Consider the following 27,376-nt stretch of genomic DNA (forward strand, 5'->3'; position numbering starts at 1 on the left):
TTCTTTTTTTTTAAGATTTTACTTATTTATCTCAGAGGTAGAGTTACAGACAGTGAGAGAGACAGACAGAAAGGTCTTATCTCCCAAATGGCCACAATGGCTGGAGCTACAATGATCCAAAGCCAGGAACCAGGTGCCTCTTGCTGGTCTCCCATACAGGTGCAGGTGCTCAAGAACCTTGGTCATTAAGTATGGTGTGTGCATCACAGAGGAAAATAGGTATTATTTTGCTTTTTTTGCCCATTTTCATCACTTCATGTTTACATCTCTTTTATTGTATACTTTTTTCTGTTTATAATATCACATAAATAACACTGTAGCAAAAATTAGTACAATTTCAGTTGTTCTAAACACAAGACATCTTTCATAAAAACTGACCAGATCCAAAGCCATTAATATAGCTCCATTAACTTTCGTATTTTCTGCACAAAACTAATTATCAAAAATAATAAATGGACTGCAATAAAACCTTTATATATAACCACTATAGAAAACTGCATGGATAGGACCGGCGTCCTGGTGCAGTGGGTTAATCCTCCACCTGTGGTGCCAGGATCCCATATGGATGCTGGTTCTAGTCCTGGCTGCTCCTCTTCCAATCCAGCTCTCTGCTGTGACCTGGAAAAGCAGTGGGAGATGGCCCAAGTCCTTGGGCCCCTGCACCTACATGGGTGACTGGGAAGAAGCTCCTGGCTCCTGGCTATAGTGGCTTCAGATTGGCCCATCCCTGACCATTGCAGCTGTCTGGGGAGTAAACCAGCAGATAGAAGATCTCTCTTCATTTCTCTCCCTTTCTCTGTAATTCTTTCAAATAAATTTTAAAAAATGCTTTTGTTGTTCCCTTTGCTCTAAAATAGCAACCATATGTCAAGGTAAGTGAAATAGAATTTTTTTTTTTGACATGCAGAGTGAACAGTGAGAGAGAGAGAGACAGAGAGAAAGGTCTTCCTTTGCCGTTGGTTCACCCTCCAATGGCCGCTGTGGCTGGTGCATCGCGCTGATCAGAAGGCAGGAGTCAGGTGCTTCTCCTGGTTTCCCATGGGGTGCAGGGCCCAAGTCCACTGAACTCCCGGGCCACAGCAGAGAGCTGGCCTGGAAGAGGGGCAACTGGGACAGAGTCCGGCGCCCTGACAGGGACTAGAACCTGGTGTGCCAGCGTTGCAAGGTGGAGGATTAGCCTATTGAGCCTCAGCGCCGGCCGAAAGAGAATATTTTTTAAGATAAATTCTTCTCAAAATATTTTTCTATTTCTACGCCAATGTCTTTAGCAATTACTGTTGACTTATTTTTAAAATTATCACAATATCCTAAGTCATGTCTTGCATGTATAGGAAAATCAAATAATTTTTATAAATTAATTTGCTATCAAAGCATATTTTGTCAGCTAAACTTACATACATATTTGGAATATGATTACTATTAAAACTATTTCATGCTAGTTTAAGTAAATTTAATCGTTAAGAATCAAAAATGAAACTACAAATAAGGAATCCAAACCAGCTACGAATCATGACCATGTCAGTTGTTGGTGAGCTTAGCAATTCTTTGTGTTATTTGAACTATTGCGTACTCAGTAACTGTTCATTATTCTGACCACATTGCTGTTCAGCAGATTATTGATCAGTATGACAGAAAATTGTGGTCAGAAGAATCCAGAGGAGTCCTTGGTCACTGCATAGGAACCTACTGAATTTCAAGAAAATTCACTTCAAATTTTCATTTCTATATGGGCTTATACTTGGCATTATCACAAAATTTGTGAGTGGAATCTGCATAAGTAATAACTTGGATTTGTTTGAACAAAGTAACTTATTTTGGCAAGAAATATTTAAATCTTATATGAGAGAGAGAGGGAGAGAGAGGGAGAGAGAGAGAGAGAGAGAAAGGGAATCTTCACCTGCTAGTTCACCTCTGAAATGATTACAATGGCTAGGGGTGAACTAGGCAGAAGCCAGGAGCCAGAAGCTTCTTCCTGGTCTCCCACGTGGATGCAGGGTCCCAAGCACTTGGGCCATCCTCCAGTGCTTTCCCAGGTCATTAGCAAATAGCTGGATTGAAAGAGGAGCAGTCCAGCTGATGCCACAGCTCACTTGGCTAATCCTCCGCCTGCGGCGCCGGCATTCCGGGTTATAGTCCCAGTTGGGGCGCCAGATTCTATCCCATTGCTCCTCTTCCAGTCCAGTCCAGCTCTCTGCTGTGGCCCGGGAAGGCAGTGGAGGATGGCCCAAGTGCTTATGGGAGACCAGGAGGAGGCACCTGGCCCCTGGCTTCTGATAGGTGCAGAGCACTGGCCACAGAGTGGGGTGAATCAACAGAAAGGAAGGCCTTTCTCTCTCTCACTGTCTAAATCTGCCTGTCACAGAAAAAAAAAAAAAAAAAAAAATAAGCCGTCCAGACACGAATTGGCACCCATGTGGGATACCAATATTGCAAGTGGCAGTTTTATCTGCTACACAACACACAACAATGCTGGACCCTATATCCATATGATTTTTGCATAATCACATTTTCCATTAACTTTTCATGCTATATAAGTAAGGCTGGTCAATGGGGGAAGCTAATGAAGATGAAACTGGATTTCGATTAGCTGGCTATAAATTTGATAATATTCAGTAATTATGAATAATGAAGGTATATCATCTTGAGCAAAGATATTATTCTTATAGTCATACTATATAGCAAAAAAAGCCAGGAAATTCACACATTAACATATCAGAAAAAATTTGCTGTTTTTAAGAATTTCCCACATGTAAATAAAAATACTTTATATAATATGCTTTATTAAGAGGTGTTCTTTCTGTATGTTTTGCATATTTAACAAAATTCATACACACCATGCTCCCCATGCATTTGCACTTGTATGAGTCTGATGCTAACTTAATGTGCCAAACTGTATTACTTTTCAAAAATTGTTCTGCCTATTCCTGAGCTCTAAAAGTCAGTTTGGGCTATGTGACTTCCTTGGAAAATAAAATGTGAGAGACAATTGACTACACTCCTAAGAAAAAGTTTTATGAGTCATTGTATTTCCAATCTGTTCTTTACTTTTTCTTGCTAGAGTCTCAGATATGGATTAAGCTATATGATTCCCAGGGTTGAACACGTAGAGCTGAGCTGGAGAAGAGCCAGACCTCAATGGGTTGTAACAAACTGGTGACTAGTGAGATACCAGCCATGCTTCCTTTTTCCAGTAGGAATACTTATTGCAGTTAGCTTTTCCTTTTTCCAAAGTTGTGAGGTGAGTATGTAGGCAATACAATTTTTTATTTTATTTCAGAAATTTCCAGATCAGGTTAATTCATACTCTAAACTAAAGCAGATACCATAGAGTGCTACCACGATTTCTTTTCCTTCTATCACAATAAAAGCAATGATCCATTTACAGAATGTTCTATGAGGTGAAGACCTAGAAAAAAAAATGTGTAGCAGCAGTGCAGGTAGCATGTTACCAGTATGTTAACATGAATTAGGGTATTTATTGCTCCAAGCCATTAACAAGCTGGGGTCATTTATTAATTGCAGTATATTTTAAGCTGATCTTAATTACAAAACCAATATTCTGAGAGAGAAATACCCCTTCCAGCTGGTAACTGGAGACTCGGTTTTCAGAGCAATGCAGATAAGAATATTAAGCTGCATATACTGGTATCACTGTCTCTCCATTTTATACAGGTCTCTTATCTTTGGTGCTCAACAGATTTTGATCATGCAGATGATTTCAGTCAGAGAAATATTCAGATGAATGCTTTCCTCTATCATCTTCTGAGTTGCTGCATTGATTTTTTTCACCTTTAGGAATTTCAGTTGAACTTTACCCACATATTCCCAAGGTAACACTACTTTTAATAAACAAAATTCATGCATCTTGTAGAACAGATAATTAGTATAATATTTACAGAAACCTAAAAATGAATTTCTAGATAATGAGCATTTAGTTGTCTTTGCAGGGATATAAAATATATATTCTTGCATAATATATGTTGTTTTCTAGACTAAAAATATAAACCATTGATATATGATACCATAGTTCATAGAAATTTTTGGAAGATTTTCATCATTTCATTTATTTTAAACTTCTAATGATCAATAATGTATTCATGTTATCATTATTTATCCTAATATGTGGTAACAGAGAATATAATAAAGTAATGTTATAATAAGAAAGAAGGGCTTTACTGTAGTACCTAAATGTAGAGGCTATTTATCAGTGAAAGAATCAAGAAAGATATATTCACTGATTTTATTTAGTTCATTAAAGAATATATTGTGAAAACCTAATATTTGCAAGACATACTGTTAGCTACTGAGAGCTGGCTGAAGCTGAAGATGTATTTTGCTTTTAAGGAATCTTTGAGGTATATTGGGTAAAACATTTTTTTTCTTTTTAAGGAAAAACAATTACAGTTTAGCATATAAGACAGCTTTAGTAATTGGTATGGTATTAAATTCCATAAGTTTCAAAAGAGTGAGTGATATCCAAATACAAGCTTAGCAAGTAAAAGGTTTTTCTGTTTTTTGTTTTTTACGATTTATCTTATTTATTTGAAAAAAAAATTACAGAGAAAGGCAGAGACAGAGCTAGGGAGAGAGGTCTTCCATCTACTGGTTCACTCCCCAAATGGCTGCAATGGCCTGGGCTGAGCTGATCCAAAGCCAGGAGCTTCTTCTGGGTCTCCTACATGTGTTCAAGGACTCAAGGACTTGGGCCATCATCCACTGTTTTCCCAGATGCATAAGCAGTGAGCTATATTGGAAATGGATCAGTCAGGACAGGAACAGGAACCCATATGGGATGCTGGCACTGCAGACCCGGACTTCAACCCACTGCACCACAGCACTAGCCCCACAGGTAACAGTTTTATGGAAGGAACACAGTTCAGTTTTATCTGAAGGGTGAGTAAAGCATAAACAAGTGGGGTAAAGAGATAACAATTTTATGGAAAAAGCAAAAATTAACATAAATGACCATCAGCTTATTAGAGGAACACAACATCTATTTTAGGCTGGATATCTCATTTCAGAAGAGAAAGAACGAAACTTTCAAAAGCATTTTTAGAAATAGGCTGATATCAAATGATATGCAAATTAGATCAAAAGAATTGAGAATTTTTATTTTGAAATGATTACAGAAGAAAGATTAACACAGTCTGATGTCTTAAAGAATAATCAGTGAAAAAGGTATGCTCAGTTATCACACCAGACTGTTATTTTTCATAAACAGTGGTAAAAATCCACAAATGATTGAAATATCTTAGGAAGAGTGATAGTTTGATGAAACTGGACAGGTGGGAAAAACAGAAATTCATATCACATTGAAATTACAACATTGAGCATTATACTATTATGAATCAATTTTTTGAGTTGCATTTTTCTTTCTTGCAGTTACTAATTATCTTTACGAAAAATGTAATCTCTTAGCTTCACTCAATATCTCTATATTGTACTCCACTATTATACCATCAAAATCTCAGAGATCTTCCTCACAGAGCAGTCTGTCTTGTCCCTTTCTTGACATATAAAATCTCATTTCACCCTGGGCTACCTTCATTGATTTACTAGCTTAAATTAACATTTTGATTTTTGTTCATCTCTTATTTTAGAGAAGTGTCTTTTAAGGTACCTTCTTCTTGTTTCCCCCTCCCAGCAGAGATACATCTTCTTGTATCTATCTAATGCTACAAATTCGAATTTTAGATTTTTCTTTGATTGCTAAATTATCACTGCTTCTCCACACTGAAGCCATTTTGTGTCTTGAATATACTGGATTTTCTCATACTGTAAATATTTGTCAAAATCCTGGTAATTAAATTGTCTCCGAGAAGGAGACAATGAAAAATTGAATGTAACTTCTTAGTAGTATATATTGCTTATCAATTATTGTTCTCAACAATATGGGGACCTAACATTTTGAAACCCATAAATTGAGAGAGCTCTGAGACTCCTCTTATCCATAGTAATTACCTTAGTTTTTATCAGAGAATATATCCAGATTGCTTTACTGATATGTGAATGGTTTTGAATATCTGGAATGAAAAGAATCGACCTATTGATTTATAATTAATCCTCCTGCTTGCATTCCCATATTTAGTTTGCTTATCAAACAACAACTCCATGCCAAGATTCACAAAATATATCTATTACAAAATATATCTACCACAAAATATATCACTTATCCTAGCCTGATATTCTGATTTTCCTAGAAACCATTCCTAAATTTCCATTTAGTAAATCTACCTCTAACAGAAGTAATCTAACCAATATTGATCTTCTCTCCCCCTTAGTCATCAATCCATTTTCTTCCTCAAAGTGACTGTAAACTTCTTTTTTATTCCATTAATGTTATCTCATTGGCAAATCTGGAGGACAGAAAATTGAAATTTGTATCCAGTCTCTAACTGTGATCTAGAAATGCACAATTTCCATTAATAATTTTTTAAAAGATAATAGTAAAAACAATGATATTTTATTCGTCTTAATGGGTGATTAAAAGATACTTTGGCTAGAATATATGACTCAATCTTGCACACCAAAATTGATTATGAATACCTAGAATATTACATGTCCTCAAACAAAAAAAAAAAAAAAACATTTTATTTGCTAAGACAGTTAATATTTCTTTTAGCCTTCCTTTGGAATTAGAATACCAAACTAGCAAGGAAGGAATTTCTTTTCATCTTGCCTGATCTAGACATCATATCTGCTCTGGCATGTCAATAACAGTATTTCCCTATGAGCCTGTAATCAGCCTGTAGCATTTTCGTTCCATTGATGATCACCAGTGCCGGAGTACAGCTCCAGCTAGTCCAAGGTTCCCAACGTGTGAGAGGTGTTGGCACTCGAAGAAATGAGAGACACACTTAGAGCAAGGCTGATGGCATGGCTCTGGCCTTGAGCACCAGACTTTATTTTTATATCATAAGTCACATATGATTCTTTCTTCTTACAATAAGTCTGTTGTCCACTTTCATCTAGTGACAATTTCCTTGATTTTCAAGGACATATTCAAAACATGGGATACTATCACAGACAGGTGCAAGATACCGGGCTGCCCACACAAGCCAAGGCCTGGAGTGCTGCTGGCTATGCAGAATTTGGCTACACAAGGTAGACTATTACCTTCCTAATCTAATCTTTACTAGAAGCCCCAAGTTCAAAGCAGACCCTTTATTAAATGTATCCTTTCGTTTGCAGTTCTTTCTGTGACTCTTTACTTTTTTTATTGTACTTACCTAAATGTTCACTTAGGTCTATTCCACAGTTTTGACATCCTAATCATTGTTGTGTTTGTGGCACATATTGAGTTAAAGCTTTAATAATGGACATTTTGTGTATCATGAGAATAAGCGCTCTTCCCTAAAATTAAGAATACAGCTATCATTAGCAGGACTACCAGGAAGCTCTGGCTTTCTTATGCAGAGTGTAGTTCCTAACAAACCTATAATCACCAAAAGGACCACAGCTGTCGTTCTCATGCCTTGCTGAGACAGACCTGCTGTGACCTTGTCTGCCAGCCAAAGTTGCCTTGGCCTTGCCACACCAGGATATTGATATCTCCATATGCAAGTCTCAGAATTGAGTGCTTGGGTAGTGTCTTTCGTCTTTACTCCATTATCCTATTTCTCTAGCAAATGTGGATTTGAAGATGCATTATAGAATAATATAATTCTTAACGGTTCTCCACTGTCTTCTCTAACCTAGTCCCCTATCTCTCCCAAAGGCACACCTTAGGGTTGTAAGCATGATAGTTCCTTGCACAAAGCAAGCTTTCTAATAACTCCTTTTGGTAATATCTTCTTCTACCTTTCTTTCTGGATTTCTTTCTCTCAGTGCACCACAACCCTACTCCCCTTTTACTGCCTTTGAAAACCCACTTCTTCACAAATCAGCTTAAACATCATTTCTCCTCTTTACTTGTTCTTCTCTTCATTGACTGTACTACCTCCCAAAGTCCCCTCACAGCTTGGAGATTCCTAGTACACTGTTCATGGCTAGCCCCATCTCCCTTTGTAAATTACAGATGGTGGATTTAATAATGGAAACACATTAAAATCAGTTGGTAAGCTTTTAGAAATTAAGTCATCTTCTGGGGTGGGCTTCATGCAATTGCAAAGCTCTGATTTTAACGTGCAGAGTGGAGAGACAAGAGGAGGGACATGTCTCACTTGTCTTTGATACTTAGTCTCTGATATAGTGCCGAATACAGAAGGCCTAATGTTTTAAGAGGACTCAATATCAGCACATTTCCCTAAACAAAATTAAATAATTTCAAGTGTACACTTTAAACCTTGAAAATTGTCTTCTATTAAGTAATTCAGATACATATTTGGAAAATGATTTTAAAGAGTATGAAATAATGATCCACACAATTCAATCCATGGAGAAAACATTATATGAGAATAAATATACCTGTTCCTCTATAGGCATATTTCTCTACAGATAAACAGTCATATAAAAAGCAAGGAAATGCACACTCAAGCACTCACACTGCACTAGCTAGATTTTATATTAAATCCAGATATTTTGGCTTCTCACTAATCAGGGAGCTAAAACAGTTTTCAGAAATTAAATAAGACCGCTGTGAAATGTGATGTAAAAGAGGCTGATAGAAAGTAAGTAGATATTAAAGCATGCTGTCATAACGGGATTAGTTATATTTTTCCATCACATTGTTAAAGTTAAAATAGGAGAGAAAGGAGATGGAAGTGAAGGAAACAAATACCAAATAAAATAGATCTCATACTGAATTTAAAGCTAGAGATTAGCACTGCAGGTAGACAAAGGTTTTGCTAAAGAAACCATTAGCAGAAAGCTTTGGATTTCTATTGTCTGACACTGGCTGAAAGGAAAAATACATATGGATAAACTGATGGATTGATAGCTTTATTTCTCACAGAAAACAGGTCTCCAGATAGATTCTAATTCAAAAGAATAGGAAACTATTTTGCTTTATTTTGTTCTTGTTGTTAGCAGCGACCTCAAAACTGTCTGGGTAATATTGTTCTAAAATATTTTAGATTATAAAGAAAACATTCAGTACCTTTATCTGGGAGACCCTAAAGTATAAAATATCTTGTAAAAGTTAATTTATCCCACACTAAATCACAGATTTCATTTAAGAAATAAGTCAAAATATTATATTTGGTAAATACAGTGTGAATTACTTGAAAATGCAAAACAAATAAGGAAAACTATGCCAGCAGTTTGTGAAATAGTTTGTGAAATAATCAAAGCATCCTACATTTGAGCCCTTTTTTAAAAAGAAAGGATGTTTGTCCTCAGTCAAGTATTACTAATGACAACTTGTTATGTGGTAGAAACATACATTCTGCCATTAAAAAATTCTCAGAGTGTCTTGTCCATGTTAGGAAGGAGAAAGTAGCTTTGTCTGGTTAATGAATAGCAGAGTTTTATAATGACAGTGCAATTTTCTAGAACCAAAGTGTTTGATAATGTTTGTATAACACGTACATTCTAGTTTTCAGTGATGCAGTAATGTTTGACCATGAGACTTGTCAAAGAAAAATTGCACTGTTCAGAGTTACATAGGGAAGGAAAGCTTCATTCAAGACTGTTATCATAGGGGAAGAGACAGGACTCTGAGAAAGAAAGAGTGGAAGGTTTGGTAAGCACTGAAATGAGCAAGCAGAAAACTACTGGAGAAAGGTAGGAAGGAAGTTGGTTAATTGATTAGGCCATCTGTGTTTACTAATTGCACTTATCTAAGTCAGGCTCCCATTCTCCCACTGAGACTGGGAGATGGGGCTCTATCCATAATTACATTTTAAAGCAGTGGCTTCTTGAAAAAGGATCTTCCTTGGTTGTGAAACTGGCAAGAGGCTAGGGGAAGATCTACATCATAAAGGAGCAGAAAAGAGCATACAATGGAAACTGTTCTAATCTAAATGCACAAAGAAAAGGAGATCAGAGACCTATAGTTAATAAGAAATCTGTCCAATGTTTAGTCAAGCTGAATGGAACATTTAAGCTTTCTTTGATAACAAAACAAAAAGATTAAATCTCAAAGTGCTAAAGGATCTGTCACTAAAGGATGAGTGATTCCATAGTGCAGCCACTAGGTGAGAACTGTTTGAGCTCAGATCCCAGTTTTACCACTCATATCTATTATGATAAAATTTTTTTGTAGATATTAGAAGAAAACAATGAAAGAAAAATAGAAACTTTTTTTTTCAAAATAAGAAATTTGTTTTTTTTGATTAAAACATCTTCATGGGTCATCTGGATTATGGACAAAACTCCAGGGCTGGTTTGGGCAAGCTATGGAAAGAGTCAAAGCAAAGTAAAAATCGTTTGCATAATAAAATGAATATATGACGGGAGGATAGTCCTTAAAAAGAAGACAGAATTAAAATTAGAAGATTGGGGAGGACCAGATCCCTAACAAGCATGCATCCAAAGAGGACAGTGGTCAGCGAGGAGCAGCAGGAAGGCCAGAAGATCTTCGCAGAGCAGGCATGATTCTCACTCAATTATAAATTGTCACAATTCTGGGAAGAAGCCTCAGCTTAGCCTCTCCCTAGCCTCTCATTGAAAACCGGCTTTAAAGAGGTTGTTGTGGTGGCGCAACGTGTAATGCCACCACTGCCTGTGATGCCAGCATGTGGGGAGCAACTGGGAGCAACTCGGACTAGACTAAGTTACTGGAATTAAGACTTATTCTATGCATCTGCTCTCCCACAACATGGCGCTGGGAGAGGAGGAAACAGCTTCTACACAGCTGCCTCCAGTTCAACCAATAAACAGCAGGACCTGCTCCTGATTGGAGGAGAGCAGCGTACTCGGCGTGTGGGTAGCAGAGTTGGGATTGGTGGAAGAGGACTATAAAGGAGGAGAGAGACAACATGCACCAGAAACACCTGAGGAACATCTGTGCAGCCCCCGAGAGAGCCGGCCGGCGGTGTGCCGCTCCCCTGTGGAAGTGGGGAAAGTGGCAGGGGGCCCGCCCCTCCACGGAGGTGGAGGGACGGTAGCCAACCCGGGAAGAACCAGCAGCAAACCCGGGGAGGGCCGAGCAGACAGAAGAACAACGCAGGGTCCTGTGTCGTTCCTCCACGAAGAGGGGGAGCGACATAATGGTGCCGTGACTCGGATATGAAGCCTAGGCAGGGTTTTGTGTCATTCCTCCACGAAGACGGGGAGCGACATAATGGTGCCGTGACTCGGATGTGAAGCCTAGGCAGGGCTTAGTGTCGTTCCTCCATGAAGAGGGGGAGCGACATAATGGTGCCATGACTCGGATAGGAAACCTAGGACGGATATGAAACTTAGGAGGGAAGAAATGGGAAAATACCGGAGAGAGAGACTAGCAAACAGCCTAGGGAAAAGCCAGACGAAAAAGGTGCCAGAAGAAGCTATTGAAAGCCTAGGCATAGACTCGGATACGGACTGTGGGAAAGAAGTTAGGATTTAAAGTGAAAGCAAGAAGAAACTTAGATTCAGATACGGACTGCAGGTTGAAAGTGAAAGTGAAACCTATAAGAAACTTAGACTTGGATACGGACTGTGGGGAGAAGCCAGGAGAAATGAGGGAGGAATATTGTTGGAAGAAAACTTAGGGAAACATACTGGGTAGAGAAAAATGTTAGGGAGGATGAAGCCGCGAGTGCAGGCCAAGGCGGAAATGGAAGCCATCTTGGAATTCTTCAAGTCAGCCCAGGGAGCAAGAGGCAAAGATCTGGAACCAGAGGCAGAGACGTGGGCCCCCAGGTTGGAATTCGCCAGGTTAGTCCGGGGAACTTGGATTGAATGCTAGTGGCGGAGACGTAAGCTATGCTGTGTGACTCACGGAGGCCGCCGTGTGCAGAGAGAGCACGGGGCGTGAATAGATAGGGAACACTGGGCTGGCGCGAGGCCGTGGTGCAGACGCAAGGGGCGTGGAGACCGCGGAGTGTGCGCGTGAAGCCGAGCCGCGCAGAGCTGGGAGCCCGCCGGCGGGGCGAGGCGCCGGGAAGCCGCGCAGAGCCGTGAAGCTGCCGTGGGGCGAGGTGCCGAGAAGCAGCCTCGGGGCGGGCGCCGGGAAGCCGCAGGGATAAGAGAAACAGAAGTTTAGAAGTAAAATGAGAGAAATAGGAATGCTGGAAGATAGAAGTAAAATGGGAGAAATAGGAATGCCCGGAGATAGAGAAATAGAGAAATAGAAAGGCCTCCCCACAACATGGCAATGAGAGAGCTTGGATTCGGTCTGCCTGATTAGTGAGGCGATGAGCACCTGTGGGCGGCTAGCAACTTACGCGCTGCAGGTCACCGAAGACAGGCATGAATTAACATCAATAGTCTCCCCACAATACCGCAATGAGAAGGCTTGGATTCGGTCTGCCTGATTAGTAAGGCGGTAAGCACCAGCAGGCAGCTCGACCAGAGTATGAGCTGCAGGTCACCGAAGATAGGCACGAATTAACACCAATAAGTTTCCCCACAATATGGCAATGAGAAGGCTTGGATTCGGTTTGCCTGATCGGGCTTGTAAGCACCTGCAGGCAGAGCAGAGCATGCGCTGCGGGGCATCGAACACAGGCACGCATCAGCACCTAAAAACCTCCTCACAACATGGCGAAGAGAGGACCCGGATTCGGTTTGCCTGATTGATAGGACTTGTAAGAACCTGTGGCAACTCTAGCAAGCAGAGCAGAGTGTGTGCCGCGGGGTACCGAAGACAGGCGCATATCAACGCCAAAAAATAAAAAGAAAGGGGGATCTGTGGGGAGCAACTGGGAGCAACTCGGACTAGACTAAGTTACTGGAATTAAGACTTATTCTATGCATCTGCTCTCCCACAACATGGTGCTGGGAGAGGAGGAAACAGCTTCTACACAGCTGCCTCCAGTTCAACCAATAAACAGCAGGACCTGCTCCTGATTGGAGGAGAGCAGCGTACTCGGCGTGTGGGTAGCAGAGTTGGGATTGGTGGAAGAGGACTATAAGGGAGGAGAGAGACAACATGCACCAGAAACACCTGAGGAACATCTGTGCAGCCCCCGAGAGAGCCGGCCGGCGGTGTGCCGCTCCCCTGCGGAAGTGGGGAATGTGGCAGGGGGAACCGCCCTTCCACGGAGGTGGAGGGACGGTAGCCAACCTGGGAAGAACCAGCAGAAAACCCGGGGAGGGCCGAGCAGACAGAAGAACAACGCAGGGTCCTGTGTCGTTCCTCCACGAAGAGGGGGAGCGACATAATGGTGCCGTGACTCGGATATGAAGCCTAGGCAGGGTTTAGTGTCGTTCCTCCATGAAGAGGGGGAGCGACACCAGCATCCCATATGGGTGCCAGTTCCTGTCCCAGCTGCTCCACTTCTGATCCACCTCCCTGTTAATGGCTTGGGAAAAGCAGCAGAGGATGGCCTAAGTGCTTGGACCTTTGCCACCCATGTGGGAGACTCAGATGAAGCTCCTGACTTCTGGCCCGGTGCTTGCTATTTTGGCCTTCTGGGGAGGGAGCAAGATCTTTCTCTCTCTGTTTCTTCCTTTCAAATTCTGACGTTCAAAAAAAAAAAAAAAAACTTGGCTATTGGTCATTTATTAATCTAGGGATTAAAAGTATCAGAGTACCTAGGTTCGATGCTCTGCTTCAGCTCAAAACTCCAACTTTCTGCTAATGCAGATTGGGAGGAGCAGATGATGATTCAGACAACCAGGTTTCTCCCACCCATGTCGGGGACCTGGATTGAGTTCTCAGCTCATGGCTTCAGTCTTAAACTGGGGCATTACAGAGATAGGATGAGTGAACCATCAGATGAGAAATAACTTCCCCTCCAACCCTTGCCTGTCTCTCTGTCTCACTACCCCTGAAAAAGAAACAAGCAAACTATATACAACCAGCTTGTGAGAGTGATGTTACAGAGAAACCAGTGAAGTAGAAATAAAAAACTGTTCTATTATGCAATAGAAAAAAGAAGGAGAATTCAGCAGAAGCAGGAATTTGTATTGCACAGGTGCCCTGCAGACATTAGCACCCTCTGGATACTGGATTCAGGAGGATAAGAATTCAAAAATGAGCAGTTTAAGCTGTAAAACTAAATATTTCCTGAAAGTCAACACTGAAAAGACAGGCAGTTGGCATTGTTCATATAGAGAAAATATCAAGAATCTACCAGACAAGATGAATTCATATGTTTAAAAAAGTAATGTAGATTGAAAACAAAAAAAATAATGTAGGTGTCCCATGCTCAATTTTGATAACCTATTATTATTATTAGCTAAAATAAGGAAAATAGGAAAATTAATAAGAAATAGAAAAACAGTAAGATCAATTAATGCAATTGTTAATAAGAATGTGAATTTAAGTTCTTCAAGTAAAATAATGAAAATGGTGTTTTTGTATACTTCTATAAGTGTCAATAAAATTTGAATTCTAATAATACACAATGAGTAAGTGATATAAACAAACTTTTGTAGCTACAAACACAGTATTCAATGTCACCCATTACAAGTAATAGATTCCATGCTCTCAGTTTTTGTGCAGTTATTATATAAATAAGTATATCCCTCAATTAATCACCAAAACTAAGGATTTGCATATGTAGAATTATACCAAAGCCCCTGTAGCTATAGATAGATATATGCCATCATCATATGCAATGTTTTATCCATTCAATTATTGAGAACTAGCTATATTTAATGAACAGACATAATATACATAATATCTATCTTCAAATAATCTGCAATATACTATGAAAGATTATCAAAAATGAGAAAAAGGCATATACTGTCTTTTGGTACATATACATTTGATTAACTTTGTTTTAAGGGAAACTGCAAGCTATGGATTTTTTCTCTAAAGAAAATATAGATTAATATACTATTGCAGATAATTCTGTTTTCTTGAGAACTCAGTTTGAGACATCTTGAATCTTCAGAAAGCCCTCTCATTTGAAAAGAGATGATACTAATTTGGATAGTTTGCTGACCATAGAAATGAGTGCAAAATCATAGTTTTGCCACACAAAATTTACCACTTAGATAATTTAAAAGGCAACCATTTCAGGGCTGGCACTGTGGTATAGTAGGCCAAGCCTCTGCCTGAGGTGCCAGCATCCTATATGGGCATTTGGGTGTTGCTTTGTGTCCCAGATGTTCCTCTTCCAATTGAACTCTCTGCTGATGGCCTGGGAAAGAGGTGAAAGATGGTCCAAGTGCTTGGGCACCTGCATCCACGTAGGAGACCCTGAAGAAGCTCCTATCTCCTAGTTTCATATCCACTCAGCTCCGGCCATTGTGGCCATTTGGGGAGTGAACCATTGGGTGGAAGACATTTTTCTCCATCTCTCCATCTCTCTGTCTAAAACTCTACCTCTCAAACGAATAATAAAAAATAAATAAATAACAAGGCAATATTTTCAGGAAAGAGGGCATGTCATTTTTACAAAGATTTCAAGAGGAAAGACTACTTGCTGATTTCATCTGATGGATTGTTCTATGTATTCTCTCTATATATAACTACATTTTGCCAAACTCTGGTGATTCTAATTTAATGATACTCACCTAACAAAATGATCACAAGTGGGCCCATAACTCAATCGAATGTTCTCTGAAGAGAAGATCTATACTCCACTGTAGTACTTATATAAACTTCTGCATACAGGGGACCCAAATTATTAAATTCTGTGATTGGAAGTACGTATCAAAGAAAGACTAGCAAGTAAATATCCTACATAGAACAATAATAAACATATTGTCTCTATCTCATATATGAGGGTACCTCAAAAATTCATGAAGTTAGGCTGTTTGACATAGAAAATGTCACTTGGTATGCCCACATACCCTATTGGAATGTCTGGATCCAATTCCCAGCTCTTCTTTTGATTTCAGCTACTTGGTAATGCAGATGCTGGAATGCAACAGGTGATAGCTCAAGTAGTTGAGTCTCTGACTTTCACATGGGATGCATGGGTTGAATTTCTAACTCTTGACTTCAGGCTGGCTCTGTCCTAGCCATTCTGGGCATTAAATCAGAAAATGGAAACTCTCTGGGTGTGTGTGTGTGTGTGTGTGTGTGTCTGTGTTTCTGCCTTTCAAATAAATAATTTTTTTAATGTTCATGGAAAATGGAATTAAAGATATATTTGTTTTGGTGCAAAAGAAATTTTGAAACCCAGGCATATAAGAGATCTTCAAAAAGTTCATGGAAAACAAATAGTCTGAAAACAAACTATGCCTGGATTTCAAATTTTTGCATCAAATAAGCATTTAATTTTATTTTCCAAAAACTTTATGAATCCCCCTCAAATATGTATACACACACATGCATAAGGATGTATATCTTATTTAAACATCTATTTATTTACTTGAAAAAGCAGAGCAACACTAGGGAGGGAGATATAGAAAAAGAAAGAGAGGCATTCCATTTACTGGTTCACTCTCCAGTTGGGCTCAACAGCCCCTTCAGGACCAGATTGAAGCCAGGAACATAGACCTCCAACCTGATCTCCCACATGGGTGGCGAAGGCCCAACCACTTGGGTCATTGTCTTCTGTCTTCCCAGGCACATGGTAGGAAGATGAATTGGAAGCTGAACAGCTAGGACTGGAACCGCACTCTGACATAGCATGCCAGTGTGGTAAGTGGTGGTTTAATCTGTTGTGCTACAACCCAGTCCCTGACGAGTGTATGTTTTTTTTATCTTGTAGTAAATTTCTACATTCATGACTGATGTCATTAAATAATTGGTCTTCTTCTTCAGGACCTCTAGCTATTCATCAGCTTTTGAAAAAAGCTTAAAAGCAATAGAGTTAAAAACAGAATATGCTAATGAAAGTTTTTATAGGAACACATTAAAGCCAAGAGATGTGGAAGCCAAGATAGAATAACTCTCTTGTCTTTTGTAAAGTTAAAGACAAAATAATCCAAGAGAAGACAACCAGGGAAGAGAAACAGCAAATTTAAGATTAAAAATGTAGTGTATCATGCATGTAAATGTGTGGATCAGAAAATAGAATGCCAGGACTCCTGAGTGTCTGATCTTCAGAAAAAAATATTAAAACATAAAAAGAAAAAATAAGAATATTATGTAAGGAACACATGGGCTACGTTTTCCAGGTTCAGGTTTTCTGGAAACATATTCAGTTGGAGTGTTGTAAGGTCTCTGACTTCGACCCCATGTATGACTCTGTTGTCCTAGAACATGAAACCATGAAATGTAAGCCATTACCATTGTAGGTTCAAGAACCAGTGAGCCTTGACTCTTCGCCTTTAGAGATTCTAAATTGTGATGTTCTTTTGACTGCACTCCCCTCAGATAGTTGATCAAGTCCAAAGTCAAGCTCCAAGGGAAACACAGAAACCTCCTGTATTTCCAAGGTTTTCTTGAATTTTTCTCTATGGTTGCATAATCATTCTGATTCTGTTTTATAATAATCACCAAGAATCTCCTGTTTCCTAGGTGCTCTGAGAAAATACAGATGAATAAGATATATTGAATAATTGAATAGGTGCTGCACTCAGGGAGCTTATTAACTTTTCTTTGCTCTCTCTTTCTCTTTGGATTTCTCTTTTCTCTCCAATAAGGTAGTGTTTGGGGGCTACTTCTACTCATTCAATAAATAATTATTCTGTACCTTCTGTTTATCGGACACTATGCTAGAACCTGGAAATGGAATATTAAGTTGGTCGCTGTGAAACCACTGGTAATACATACATCATAATCCAGGACTGAATACCAAGGAACTGATGATCTAAAAAGGATATACGGAAGTTAATAATGTTTTAAAAATAATTTGTTTTTTAACTATTTTTTAAGATTTATTTTATTTATTTGAAAGTCAGAGTAACACAGAGAGAGAGAGAGAGACAGAGAGAGGGAGAGAGAGAGAGAGAGAGAAAGTCTTCCATCTGATGGTTCACTCCCCAGATGGTCGCAACAGCTGGAGTTGCGCCAATCCAAAGCCAGGAGCCGGGAGCTTCTTCCAGGTTTCCCACGCAGGTGCAGGGGCCCAAGGACTTGGGCCATCCTCTACTACTTTCCCAGGCCATAGCAGAGAGCTGAATCAGAAGAGAAGCAGCTGGGACCAGAACCAGCACCCATATGGGATGCTGGTGCTTCAGGCCAGGGCTTTAACCCACTGCACCACAGTGCCGGCCCCAATAATTCGGTTTTTAAAACTTAGTTTAGAAGGAGCAAGAGAATACATTCCCATTCACCAGTTTACTCCCCAAATGCCCACAACAGCTAAGTCTAGGGCAGACCAAAGCCAGGAGGTGGAAACTCAACCCAAGTTTGCCACTGGGTGGCATAGACACAACAGCCTTCGCCATCACAGCTGCTTCCCAAAGTCTGTATTGGTGGGAATCTGGGATGAGGGGGGCTAGAGCCAGGAATCAAGCCTAGGCTCTGATATGGAACAAGGCATCTTAACCAGAATCTTAACCACTAGGCTTAGTACTGGCCCCTGTTTCATGGACAGAAAATCTACCTATCCTCAAGTAATTTGCAATGTAATAAGAAAGATCATCAAATAAATGAATTAAAATATTACATGTTGTCTTTAGAGATATGTATTTGTTTGACTGTTTAGAGGAAAATATAAAACTATTTCTAGACTTTTCTCTGACAAAACACACATCGCTGTATTTTTTAATATTTTAACTTAATAATTTTCATTTCTATTTGAAAGGCAGACACATAAACACACACACACACACACAGAGAGAGAGAGAGAGAGAGAGAGAGGTCTTCCATGTTCCATAGAGACCATCAACAGTCAAGGCTGGGCCATGCCAAAGCCGGGAGCTGGGAACCCAGTCTAGGCTTGCCATGTGGGCAGCAGAATTCCAATTACTTGAGTCATCACCACTGCCTCCCAGCATCTGCATTAGCAGGAAGCTGGAATAGAGATGAGGATGGAACCTTGGTACTTCAATGTAGGATGCACATGTCCAAACTGACATGTTAGTCTCTAGGACAAATGATGATCCCAGAAGCAAATGTTTACAAGATTATAGAAAGTGCTATATTAGGATAAACATAGGATGCTTTAGCAACATTTGAAATGAAACACATAATTGAAATAGAGATGATGGAGTATTAGAAGAGACTTCCCAGGGCCAGCGCTGTGGCACAGCGGGTTAACGCCCTGGCCTGGGGTGCCGGCATCCCATATGGGCACCAGTTCTAGTCCCAGCTGCTCTACTTCCTACCCAGCTCTCTGCTATGGCCTGGGAAAGCAGTAGAAGATGGCCCAAGACCTTGGGCCCCTGCACCCATGTGGGAGACCCAGAAGAAGCTCCTGGCTCCTCACTCCGGATTGGCACAGCTCTGGCTGTTGCAGCCAACTGGGGAGTGAACTAACAGATGGAAGACCTCTCCCTCTCTCTCTGCCTCTCCTCTCTCTCTGTGTAACTCTGACTTTCAAATAAATAAATAAATCTTTAAAAAAAGAAAAAAGAAAAGAGTTCCCAGATAGGAACTACTGCCTTGACAGGAGGAACAGTGACTGTAAATATCTGGAGGCAAGGAAGGACAAGTAAGTGTGACTCATAGGAGGTGTTAGAAGTATTAGGAATTTATACTGAATAGATAATCAGGTACGACATCAGGTGGAATATCACCTTATAGTTCATGAGGAGTTTTCTAGATTTCATCCAAAGACCAACAGGGAAATATTCGAGGACACTTATTCAGAGGAATATGTTTTTACAAAATAATTGCAATTTAGATATTATTAAGGAGCCAGTGCTATGGCTTAGTAGGCTAAGCCTCTTCCTATGGTGCTGGCAGCCCATATGGGCACTGGTTTGTGTTCCAGTTGCTCCTCTTCTGATTGAGCTCTCTGTTTATGCTCTGAGAAAGCAGTGGAAGATGGCCCAAGTGCTTGGGCCCCTGCACCCAAGTGGGAGACCCTGAAGAAGCTCCTGGCTCCTGGTTTCTGGCTTTGGCTCAACCCAGCTCCAGCTGTTGCAGCCATTGGAGGGTGAACCCCGCAGATGGAAGATCTTTCTCTCTGTCTCTCCCTCTCTCTGTAACTCTGCCTCTCAAAGAAATAAATAATAACTTTAAAAAGGGGGGATTTAAAAAATTAAAAATGAATAGTTAAATTAACGAATTCAACCATGATTTCTTGAGTTTCTACTGTAGGCCAGGCATCATGATCCATTGACATAGGAAATAAATAATAACTTTGCAATCAAAGACCGTTTAGCCAACTGAGGGAGCTGGGTGGGAAATTTCTTTATGACAAGATAGTGTAATGCATAGGCTGCTTTAGGAGATCCACGTATACTTTGGCAGTGGACAAGACTTCATACAGAACAAGGCAATGGACCAATGAGCACCATTTGCCTCAGGGAGCAGAGAACATTAACATAGAGGAGGAAGCTGCAGATAATAGAAGCAGCATTCATTAGGCCCTGAGTAAGAAGGCATATGACTTTGGAATTAATTATTGCTGAGAGAGTTTTAAGAAATTCCGTAGGTATGACTTGGCTTGGTAGACTGAGTGTTGGGGAATCACTGCAAATTACCGTAAATTTATTAATATGAGACAGACTTAAGAAGTTACACGGTATATAAGGGAAGAAGGAAACTGCTTCAGTTTAGGATGGTACATGAGATATATGAGGTAAGGAAGAGAGAAATAAAGTTGGAAACACGGGCTGTTCCCAGATCACTAAGGAAACATGTATTTTTTTTTTAATTTATTGACAGGCAGATTGGACAGTGAGAGAGAGACAGAGACAGAGAGAAAGGTCTTCCAAAAGCCGTTGGTTCACCCTCCAATGGTCGCTGCGGCCAGCGCGCTGCAGCCAGCGCATCGCGCTGATCCGAAGCCAGGAGCCAGGTGCTTCTCCTGGTCTCCCATGTGGGTGCAGGGCCCAAGGACGTGGGCCATCCTCCACTGCACTCCCGGGCCACAGCAGAGAGCTAGACAGGAAGGGGGCAACCGGGACAGAATCCAGCGCCCTGACCGGGACTAGAACCCGGTGTGCCAGTGCCACAGGCGGAGGATTAGCCTATTGAGCCGCGGCGCTGGCCAGGAAACATGTATTGGTAATTAGAGATAGTCTGCTCAAGATTAAGAAAAAATAATTACAGTCTGTCTTGTAAAGGACAAGTAACCAGTAATCGGGCTTTCTTTCCCTTACAAATAAGTGAAATATTGAAGGCAGAAGGACATGTTAACAACTTGTGAAAAAGATAACCCCCAGCCCAGGACAGCCTTAAATCAGGCAGTAGCAATTGGAGGAAAAGGGAAGGAATGTTTCTTTGGCAGATCTGAGTTTCCTTCATTTTTTTTTTTTCTGCTTATTTGTTTTGTTTGTTTGTTTTTGTTTGTGTGTGTGTGTATTTTTTATGTTACAGACAGAGAGAGAGATCTTCCTCCTGCTGGTTTATTCCTCAGTGTCCACACTGGCAGGGACTGGGCCAGGCAGAAGCCAGAAGCCAGGAGCCAGGAATTCCATACGGATCCCCCACATGGGTGCAGGAGCCCAGGCACTTTGGCCATCTTCCAATGTTTCCCCAGGTCACCAACGGGGAGCTGGATCAGAAGTGGAGCAGATGGCACTCCAACCAGTGCCCCTGTGGAATGCTGACACTGCAGGCAGAGGCTTAACCTACTAAGCCACAACACCAGCTCCTGATAGTTTCGTTCTTTTCAGTGCTGAACATTACATTGTCCACAGTTTCTAACATTTTGAGATCCTTTCATTGAGAAAATTTCAGAAATGCAGAGATGGTTAAATCAATATTTATGAAAATTGCCTGTTTATGTTTGATGTAATTTCCCAAACTGCTTCCTTAATAGAACCACACACACAGGGACAGGTGGTGTGCCACAGCTGCTTGGGACACCCGCATTCCATATTAGAGTTCCTGGCTCAAATCCTAGCTACTCTGTTTCTTTATATTATTCTTGTCAGCGTACTTGAGCCCCTGCCACCCACATAGGTCCTGTCTCCCGGCTTCAATGTAACCCAGCCCCCTCTAAAGAGGGCTCTCCTGATTTGAACCAGTAGATGGAAAAATCTCTCTTTCTTGCCCATTTGTTTGTCACTCTGTCTTTAAAATAAATACATAAATAAATTTTAAAGCAAAGGCAACACAATTACTACAGCAATTCATTTTTAGGTGGATGTCTACAATATTGTTAAACTTTGACAATGAAAATATTAAATTAAAAGTTTTCTCTCTTGTATGATTCCTAATATATTTTACATTCTACTTCAGTTTTTCAAAATTAAAAGGGGTATTATAATTTCAGTAATATTTAGTATATATCAAAATATAATTAATATTGCAAATAATAGGTTAATATTCCATGAATCTCATCAAATTATAGAACAGTAGTTGAAGAATTTGAAATATCTGGAAAGCCTGAGCAACAGGGAAGCTAATGTTAGTACCTAAATGAAATTATGGTTTATTGTGATATAACATAAAATTAATAAGTCTGTAGACTATGAAATAAATAATTCAATTTTCTTTGACATAGAAATGCCTTAGACACTCGACTCTGTTGGAACTCACATACAAAGCAAAAAGGCTTTGACCTCTAATGAGTTTAAAATGTTAAGTATGGAAAATAAATTAGATACAAAAACATTATATAGACACATGTAATTTGATAGCAGTGCTTCCATGCTGTATAAAGCAAATGTTCTTACTCAGAAACATCAATTTCTATGGTGCTCATCATTTGCTTAAAAGGGTGCATTCATTTATTCATAATGAGTAATTTGCAGCTGAAATGGCTGTATTTAGGAAGTGGTTTTCTGGGGAAAAAGTATCCAAGTTTTAGAGACCCTTGCAAACTCAAGGCTGAGAGCTGAAAATATAAGCTTATGTTTTAGTGAGGGAAATAGAGAATATTCTGGGACATAGCTTACAAATATGTTAGTAAAATGTGGGGTATTATATTTGGTGTCAAATACATTAAAAATATTCTAACTTAAGACTTGTTTATTTATTTAAAAGTCAGATTGCAGAAAGAAATGGAGAGACAGAGAGAGAGATCCCTGGTTCCTGGCTGTGTTCTGGCCCAGTCCTGGCTGTTGCAGGCATTTGAAGAGAATCAGAAGATGGGAGATCTCTCTGTGTGACTGTCTATCCTTCTCTTTGTCTTTCAAATAAAATAAATATGTATTTTAAAAATACTACATTTGAAGATCTCAAGAGTAATAGCAGAAACAAATTAACCTCTTTGAAAAAATGCAGACAAAATAATTAGTTCCTTTTTATAAAGACTCACTTATAACTATAAATAACTTTTACAAACCATTATTTTTCCCTAGAAACCTACAAGGGTTTCAAACATTAGCCCACATCACGTTTCCCATATTTTTATTAGACTGCTTTTCATGGTAAGATTTTCAAGGTTGTCATCCTTTTAGAACTTCTGAAATGCCCAGGCGAAAGATTAGATTTCCTTGCATAAGGTATCACTTGCAGAATAAAACAACACAAAGTCGTGAGAAAGAAAATCTAAAAGTCAAATATATTGCCCTCTTTCTTGTTCAGCATATCTCCTGAGAACAAGAAACAGTGCTTTAGCACCTGTAAATATAAGCTACAATCACTGTAAGATGAAGCCAATTTCATTTTATTATTCTTCAAGGTGAAAGTAAGTCATTGTCTACACTTTATACTGGATGAAAAAGATGAGAACGAAGATGATTAATAGTAGGAGCAAAATTTCAAATAGGGTTTGTGTCAAATAAAGAAAGAATATATCTTTCAATTTCCCTCTTGAGATAAAGCTACTTCTTATAACTTAGTTTACATCTATTATTTTATTTGAATCAAAATTTATAAAAACACACTTTATTCATATGACCAGTGTGACTACCTCCATAAACTTGGGGTATAAAGCCAGTGGTCACTTCATTTTTTTTTTTTTTTTTTCAGTTAGCCAGTGAGGTCCTGCACACTTACAGAGCAGTAAATTCAGGTCTTCTATTCTCAGGTAGTGCTGAGACTGCCCAAGGAACCAGGAAGGGCAGTTCTGCTGCAGCGCCAAGTTTCTTCTTCTTCTTCTTTTTATTTACTTATTTATTTATTTATTTGACAGATAGAGTTAGAGAGTGAGAGAGTGAGAGAGAGAGAGAGAGACAGAGAGAAAAGTCTTCCTTCCATTGGTTCTCTCCCTAAATGGCTGCTACGGCTGGCACTACGCCGATCTGAAGCCAGGAGCCAGGTGCTTCCTCCTGGTCTCCCATGCGGGTGCAGAGCCCAAGCACTTGGGCCATCCTCCACTGCCTTCCCGGGCCACAGCAGAGAGCTGGACTGGAAGAGGAACAACCGGGACTAGAACCTGGCGCCCGTATTGGATGCCGGCACTGCAGGCAGAGGATTAACCAAGTGAGCCATGGTGCCAGCCCCATGTGCCTAAGTTTCAAAGTGAGCAGCTCACCAATGGACCCTGCTTTTCCTGCCACTGTGGAACCTAATCCTCCTGAATGGAGTGCACATGGGACTTGTGTTTTCTAGGAAGGAAAACTCCCTCTCTTCAACATTAAACTTAGTCTAGAGTACATGACTGGCTTCCCAAAGTAAACGTTTTCATGAGAAGCTTTTTTTTTAGGTCCCATAATGCCATCATCCAGTGAGGTAGTATAGTACCATTTCCCTTTCTCCCTTCCCAGGAATCCATCAACTAGAGATCACGTAGCTCCCCTTCTCTACTGTTCTCTCCCCTTCTCTTTTCTTTTTAACAATGTATTCATTTGAAAAGCAGAGAGAGAGAGAGAGAGAGAGAGAGAGAGAGAGAGAGAGAGATCTGCATTCACTTGTTCATTCTCCAATGGCTTCAACAGCTAAGGCTGGACCAGGTCAAATCCAAGAACCAGGAAATTCAACTAGGAAACCCCCTTGGATAGAGGGGAATTGAAAACCCAGGTCACCTTCTGTTGCCTTTTAAGGTGATTAGCAGGGAGCTGAATTGGAAGTGGAGCTGCCAGGTCCCAAACAGGCACTCATGTATGGGGCGGGGGCATCCCTGATGGTGGCTTAACCTGTTGTTCCACAACACTTGCCCCTGTATTTTTCTTTTGAAAGACCAAAACATTCAATAATTCATTTCAATAATTGGGCAAGAAGTTATATATCAAATTTCTAAGTGAAAATATCTTCACACAATTTTCTGGATTTTTTGAACATTTTTTTTTTTTTTTTTTTTTTTTTTTTTTTTTTTTTTTTGACAGGCAGAGTGGATAGTGAGAGAGAGAGACAGAGAGAAAAGTCTTCCTTTGCCGTTGGTTCACCCTCCAATGGCCGCCGCGGCTGGCACACTGTGGCCGGCGCACCGCGCTGATCCGATGGCAGGAGCCAGGTGCTTCTCCTGGTCTCCCATGGGATGCAGGGCCCAAGCACTTGGGCCATCCTCCACTGCACTCCCAGGCCACAGCAGAGAGCTGGCCTGGAAGAGGGGCAACCGGGACAGAATCTGGCACCCCGACCGGGACTAGAAGCCGGTGTGCCGGTGCCGCAAGGCAGAGGATTAGCCTAGTGAGCCACGGCGCTGGCCTGGATTTTTTGAACATTCTAAATGAATTTATTTCAATGTGGGAGAGTGAGGTAGTTTTACAGAGTAGTTACTAATGGAGAGCATAAAAATAAACCATGGAGAAACTCCTTGTGGGGCATAATGCAATGTTCATTTTTTACTCTACTTGGTGCAATATATTTCTTGAGTTGGATTTGAGTTAAAACATAGCAGTGATATTAGACCACAATCTTTTCATATTGCACTTAATGGTTTCACAGAGAGGGGGAAAATATCAAGAACATTTTCTGGAACCTTAATCATTCTATTTGTCTGTGTAAAAACAGCTTCATTAAGGTATAGTTCATGCACTATATAAATCAGACATCTGAAAATTACAATTTTACATTTTTGGTATATCTACAGAATTGGACAAGCATTATTACAGTGCAATTCTAGAACATTTCTGTTTTCCAGAGAAGAAATTCTATACCTATTAGTAGTTACTACTCACTGTGTGTATTTTTTTCAAGATTCATTCTTATCGAAGCATTCATTAGTACTTTCTTTCTCTTTTCTTTCTATAGATAGACTACATTTTGTCTTATCAATAAAATGAAAATGGTGTTTCTTTTTTTTGCTGCAAAGAATGATGCTACTTGACATTCATGCATAAGTTGTTGCATAGATATGTATTCTCATTTCTCTTGAACTTGTTAGGATTATTGGTTCAAATGATAACTCTGATTAACTTCTTGTAGAATTGTCAGAAAAATTTTCCAAAGCAGCTGCTCACATTTACCCTCCCATAGACAATGTATGAAGATTCAGATTTCTTTACATCCTCATCAACATTTATTTGATATTTTTGTTACAACAACAATAATCATAGAGAGTAATAATTGGTATCTTCTTATAGTTTTTATCTGTATTTGTGGATAACTAAAGTTGATGAGAATTTTATATGCTTATTGAATATTTGCATATATTCTCTGGAGAAATGTCTATACAAGTCCTATAGCTATTTATTAACTGCATTATATGTATTTTGTCATTTAATTATTGTTCTGTACATATTATTGACATAAATTCTTCAAAACACATATGATTTCAAAATATTTTCTTTTCTTCTTTAAGTTATCTTTATGTTTCCTATTTAAAAAAAAAAACTATTGTTGATTAACTGGTTGATTGATTTAGAAGGCAGCACAACAGAGAGAGAGGGAGAAACAGAGAGAGAGAAAGAGAGAGAGAGGGAGGGAGAGAATGAGACAGAGAGAGAGAGAGAGAGCTTCCATCCACTGGTGCATTTCTCCAAATTGGTACAATGGTCAGGTCTGGATGATAACAAAGCCAGGAGCCAGAGCTCACCCATGTTCTCAACCAAATACTTGACCATCTTTTGCTGCTTTCCCAGGCACATAAGCAGGAAGGTGCACTGGAAGCAGAGTAACTGGGATACATACTGGAGCTCAGATATGGCATACTGACATTACAGTTGGTGATGTATCCTACTATGCCACAATGTTGGACCCTTTTAATATTTTCTTGATGTGTTCCTTAGATAGATATATGGAACTTTAACATTTTGATGAAGACCAATTGATCTTTTTTTAACTTGAAAAGCTTTATTTTACCAAAAGTCACAACAATTGACTCATGTTTTCTTATAAGAATTTTCTTATATTGAGTGTTAAGATTTTAACACTTATGTTTCTAATTCATGCTTCAGTAATTTTGTACACACTTTAAGGAAAATCCAACTTAATTATTTTGCATGCATATAATCAGTTGTTGTAACAACATTTGTTGCATTATTTCCTTATTGGAGGATGTGCATCCCTGTTAAAAATTAATTTAGTTTGTCAATTATGTAACTCAATAAAGCTGAGGCTGGGAAAAGGAAGAATTAATTGAGTATAAAGATTCTCTTCCTATTTCTCCATTCTATT

Source organism: Oryctolagus cuniculus, chromosome 6 (assembly GCF_964237555.1).
Source record: "Oryctolagus cuniculus chromosome 6, mOryCun1.1, whole genome shotgun sequence".
NCBI lineage: Eukaryota > Metazoa > Chordata > Mammalia > Lagomorpha > Leporidae > Oryctolagus > Oryctolagus cuniculus.